Here is a 5,633-nt window from a genome sequence, read left to right as displayed (position 1 = left end):
TGTCACAAAACATGAACTCTGTTTATCAGAGTTCTTTGTCTTGTTATTGGGTACTGCAAGGAGAGTGGCACCACAATAAGCTCAAAGATCATCACATCACATGATTTCTGATGTACCAGAAACCAAATGGCAGACACATGGAACCATTCAGAATCATTAAAAACATCAGAAAAATGCAAGGAAGGGGTAAAAACAAAACAAATGGCATTCGTAGCTCTGTGTCCTTAAAGTGTTGGTCTGGTCAGCTCACTCTAACACTGTCTTGATTAACTGGACAAGGTTATTGGCGATGGAGAGAGGCAATGGAAGAATTCCTCTCCGGAGGAAACCTCTGTGGGCCCACCTTGCTGTTTGGATGAAAGGAGTCTCTGCCTGGACTCGACTGGTGTCTGAGCAGCAGGGCTCTGCAAACTCAGCTGATTGTTCAGCCAAAACCCGCTGCAGTGCAGAGGCCAATACAGCGCTCCCTGGGGGGTCCCAGCCTACCACAGCATTTCTATTTGATGCAAAATTGATACAGCTTAAACTTTTTATAAAAAGATGTGCACCTGCATGCACATTGACTGGCTGCTCATGACAGGACATCCTGTTACTGTATTGGCAGACAAGCATGTTCTGCAGACAGACGAGCTAGCTGGGTGCATCGGGGTGTGACGAGAAGCTTCACTCACAAGCAAGCAACAGCCATCATCTACAACATTCATATATATTAGTAAAGATATTTCAGAAGTCATACAAGGAAGAATCCTCTATCACATTTAAAAGAACGCGCATACCAGGTTTTAGGGATGCAAGGAGAAATGTATGCCTTGACAAGTAGAATATGTTCAAATAGAATTACAATATTGATTACACAGCAGAGACACTGCATTCTAATTAGCTATCAAAAACACAATGAAGAGTTGCTTAATGGTTAAATCATAAGCTTCAAATTCACAAAACTTTTTTGTAATAGGGATAATTCAAATGCAATGACAGTATGATTTGTGATCAAATTTGAATTGAATTCGCAATTTGAATTTGCATTTTCAGCTGTTAAGTCTTTTATATTTAAAAAAAAAAATGGTGACAAAAGCATCATAATTCATAAAGAAATGCTGCCGGGATAGTATAAATTTGAGCAATTTCCTGTTTCAGAATGAATTATCATTTTTTATTGCATATAAACAATTTCCTAGGGCTCAGAATGAAAGCAAGCTGTTTTGCTCTATATTCAAAAAAATAAACTTCCTCTTACAGCACTTGCAATGCAATTGTGGGCACGCATAGGAAAACTAGACCTAAAAAAATAAAAAGAATTTGCATAACCATACAGATCATTTTAAACTGACTTTCTGAACTAACACATTCAGTATCATTGTAGCCTTTGTGCCTGATTTCAGATCCGATGTCATTTTTAGCTAGGAAAGAGCATTCTGAGAAATAGTTATCCAGACTCTTTCACCCCAGAGAAATCCGTCCCACAGTCTCCCTGCTGCGCTCTAGAACAGACGGCGCCGGAGGAGGGTACTGGACAGGAGCACAGCGGTCAGTGTGAATGAGGAGGCTATCACCAGGATACTTCCTAAGGTAAAGGGCTCTGTGTGTTTCATTACCCAGCCGTGCTCCTCCTTCAATCCCTGCCTGTCCAGCCTGGGGCCCACCTCGCTGCGGATCTTCTGGTAGTACGCATCCAATCACTCAATCTGAAACAGCAGAGTGCTCCTTTAACTAAACAGTATGTTTCATTTGAATTGCATTTTGGACATTGTCTTGCTGTTTTACGATGTTTGCTGTCATTCTGAGTGATTCAGGGTTCAGTTGCTCTAATACTGTTATTCCCATGTTTCTGGCTGTCTTCGAGTTTGTCTGTAGAATCCTGAGGGCCAGCACAGAACAGCCTCCTCATTCCATTTAAGTCATGTGACCTTTCAACTCTGCCACCTGCTACTTCCACTTATTTTCAGAGCCCAACCTACTCAACATATACTCAGAGAAAAATGGTTTGAAACTGAAATGACATTTAGACACTACTTACTCTTTAAGTCGAGTTGTTTTATTCAGGATAGGACTTGATTCCTTCCTGTGCAGATTTCAAAATCTACGAGGCATAAGGTTTTCTTGCTCCCCTTACCTGTTCTCTGCTCATGAGGGCAGTGTTGATTAGCTTCCTGTCGTATGGGACCAGTGAGACCGTCTCAAAAGTCAGGTAATGCTTCCCTCCAAACTGTGAGAAGTAAGAAAACGTTTTTTAATCCAAGAGGTCCACTAAGAGCACCTCGGATCGTGTCATATGTGGACCTCTTACCATTGCAACAGTGGCGATGGGTTCTTTATTGAATCATGCATTGATTCAAACTGTGCAACCTAAACTATTCATGCTGGTGTTAAAAACATAAGAAAGTTTACAAAGGAGAGGAGGCCATGCGGCCCATCTTGCTCGTTCGGTTGTTAGTAGCTTATTGATCCCAGAATCTCATCAAGCAGCTTCTTGAAGGATCCCAGGGTATCAGCTTCAACAACATTACTGGGGAGTTGATTCCAGACCCTCACAATTATCTGTGTAAAAAAATGCCTCCTATTTTCTGTTCTGAATGCCCCTTTGTCTAATCTCCATTTGTGACCCCTGGTCCTTGTTTCTTTTTTCAGGCTGAAAAAGTCCCTTGGGTCGACACTGTCAATACCTTTTAGAATTCTGAATGCTTGAATCAGGTCACCACGTAGTCTTCTTTGTTCAAGACTGAACAGATTCAATTCTTTTAGCCTGTCTGCATATGACATATGCCTTTTAAGCCCGGAATAATTCTGGTCGCTCTTCTTTGCACTCTTTCTAGAGCAGCAATATCTTTTTTATAGCGAGGTGACCAGAACTGAACACAATATTCAAGATGAGTTCTTACTAGTGCATTGTACAGTTTTAACATTACTTCCCTTGATTTAAATTCAACACTTTTCACAAATGTATCCGAGCTTCTTGTTAGCCTTTTTTATAGCTTCCCCACATTGTCTAGATGAACACATTTCTGAGTCAACAAAAACTCCTAGGTCTTTTTCATAGATTCCTTCTCCAATTTCAGTATCTCCCATATGATATTTATAACGTACATTTTTATTTCCTGCGTGCAGTACCTTACACTTTTCTCTATTAAATGTCATTTGCCATGTGTCTGCCCAGTTCTGAATCTTGTCTAGATCATTTTGAATGACCTTTGCTGCTGCAACAGTGTTTGCCACTCCTCCTACTTTTGTGTCGTCTGCAAATTTAACAAGTTTGCTTACTATACCAGAATCTAAATCATTAATGTAGATTAGGAATAGCAGAGGACCTAATACTGATCCCTGTGGTACACCACTGGTTACCACACTCCATTCTGAGGTTTTTCCTCTAATCAGTACTTTCTGTTTTCTACATGTTAACCACTCCCTAATCCATGTACACGCGTTTCCTTGAATCCCAACTGCGTTCAGTTTGAGAATTAATCTTTTGTGCGGGACTTTGTCAAAAGCTTTCTGGAAATCTAAATAAACCGTGTCATATGCTTTGCAATTATCCATTATCGATGTTGCATCCTCAAAAAAATCAAGCAAGTTAGTTAGACACGATCTCCCTTTCCTAAAACCATGTTGACTGTCTCCCAGGACCCTGTTACCATACAGGTAATTTTCCATTTTGGATCTTATTATAGTTTCCATAAGTTTGCATATAATAGAAGTCAGGCTTACTGGTCTGTAGTTACCTGGTTCAGTTTTGTTTCCCTTTTTGTGGATCGGTATTACGTTTGCAATTTTCCAGTCTGTCGGTACCACCCCTGTGTCAAGAGACTGCTGCATGATCTTGGTTAGCGGTTTGTAAATTACTTCTTTCATTTCTTTGAGTACTACTGGGAGGATCTCATCCGGCCCAGGGCATTTGTTTATTTTAAGAGCTCCTAGTCCCTTTAACACTTCTGCCTCAGTTATGCTAAAGTTATTTAAAACTGGACAGGAACTGGATGACATGTGGGGTATGTTGTCAGAATCTTCCTTTGTAAAAACTTGTGAAAAGTAATCATTTAATATATTTGCTATTTTTTTCTTCATCTACGATTTTGCCATTTGTATCTCTTAAACATTTAATCTCCTCTTTGAATGCCTCCCCTCTAGTCGGTACCTTGACAAATTGTGTTAGGAAGCAGTCATTTGTCATTTCCACCATTTCTATTTCATCCTTCGCGCTACCCACCGGGTTTTCCCATTTTATTTGGGGGAAGTTGAAATCCCCCATTAGTATGGCTTCTCCATTGCTACACGCATTTCTAATGTCATTGTATAACAGATTATTTTGCTCACTGTCTGAATCTGGCAGTCTATAGCATGCTCCTATTATTATGCCCTTTGAATTTTTGTCCATTATTCTGACCCATATTGATTCGGTTTTATTTTCTTTGTCCAGGTTTAACACCTGGGCTTCAAGACTGTTTCTTATGTATAGCGCTACCCCTCCTCCTCTTCTGTCCTGCCTGTCTTTCCTATACAGTGTATACCCACAAATATTATATTCGTCCCCATCACTCTCAGACAACCAGGTTTCTGTAACGCCTATCACATCACAGTTACCTGTTAGTGCAGTTACTGTTCTACTGTTCTTGTACTGCCCATGTCCCAGGGCACATGGCATTGCAATGCAGCACATTCTATTATTCCTACCTTTTTAAATTTGCTTTCCAGTATTTATAAACTCAATAATGTTTTAAATGTCCTTTCAGATAGATGATTCGAAAAAATGCATTCAAACTGAATACAGTGAATGCTACAGTACCTTTGAACACAAATGGGTGGGAATTCTTTTATCTTAAATACTCTTATACTCTTAAATCCCTCAACTGAGCCATGATCTGATAATATTTGAAATGATGGGAATATTTGAGCTTTCACCGAGAGGTGCAGCCAGTATAAGAAATAGCTGGATTTATAACATTAATGTAAGTGACCCTTTGACAGACAGAAATGAAAAAAAAAGAAAAATGCGCTATATACTAAGGAAATTTGTATACAGAAACAAAAGCGAAAATACAAAAACCTGCTTACCGGTGGGACAGCACTGCAGCTCCTCACACTGCTGTCACGAAACTCAGAAAGAGTTTCACACTGTAGGACGCAGTCAGCTGCAGAAAACCTAAAAACACAACATGAACGAAGAGAATAGGTAAATCTACCTGAAGGCTGATTTTGCTATTTTAATAAAAAAAGAAAAGAAAAAAAATATATATTTTGATACATATTCTTTACATACTGCACTCCTACCTACCCTGTGTAAAATTTGGTTTACAAATGTGGTGCTCTCAAACAACACATTCTGTACCTGCCAACGTGACCATCCACAATGGGACAGCCCATCAACACCAGCTCCTCTCCCCCGTGCTAACTCTCCCCGCGGACAGGAAGATGGATAATCCAAGGGGTGTAAGGGGCAACCTCTCCTCCACACTGAGGCTACACACTGCGACCAAGTCCTGCTGTACTGTGCACAGAAAAGGGGTGGCGCTAAACACTGCTGTAATAACCCCCCCTGCTATACAATGGGATAGCTCTTGTTCCTCTCTCTCCAAAAGGCTCAAGCGACCAGCTTGCTAAGTCTGGATCTGGACTGTATTTTCTACAAACGCATGTGTGTT

At 40.3% G+C, this 5,633-nt stretch overlaps 1 long non-coding RNA gene across 1 annotated transcript; it reads right to left on the bottom strand.

The window, feature by feature from the left end:
• Window positions 1-1,131: 1,131 nt before the first annotated feature.
• On the bottom strand, window positions 1,132-5,134 carry LOC121295358. Its single transcript, XR_005946912.1, has 3 exons — window positions 5,047-5,134; window positions 2,114-2,206; window positions 1,132-1,685 (listed from the first exon to the last, which is right to left on the bottom strand). It is a non-coding gene; the product is annotated as an uncharacterized LOC121295358 (long non-coding RNA).
• Window positions 5,135-5,633: the final 499 nt, after the last annotated feature.

This window comes from Polyodon spathula, chromosome 20, assembly GCF_017654505.1.
Source record: "Polyodon spathula isolate WHYD16114869_AA chromosome 20, ASM1765450v1, whole genome shotgun sequence".
NCBI lineage: Eukaryota > Metazoa > Chordata > Actinopteri > Acipenseriformes > Polyodontidae > Polyodon > Polyodon spathula.
This window is presented reverse-complemented; position numbering and strand designations above follow the sequence as displayed.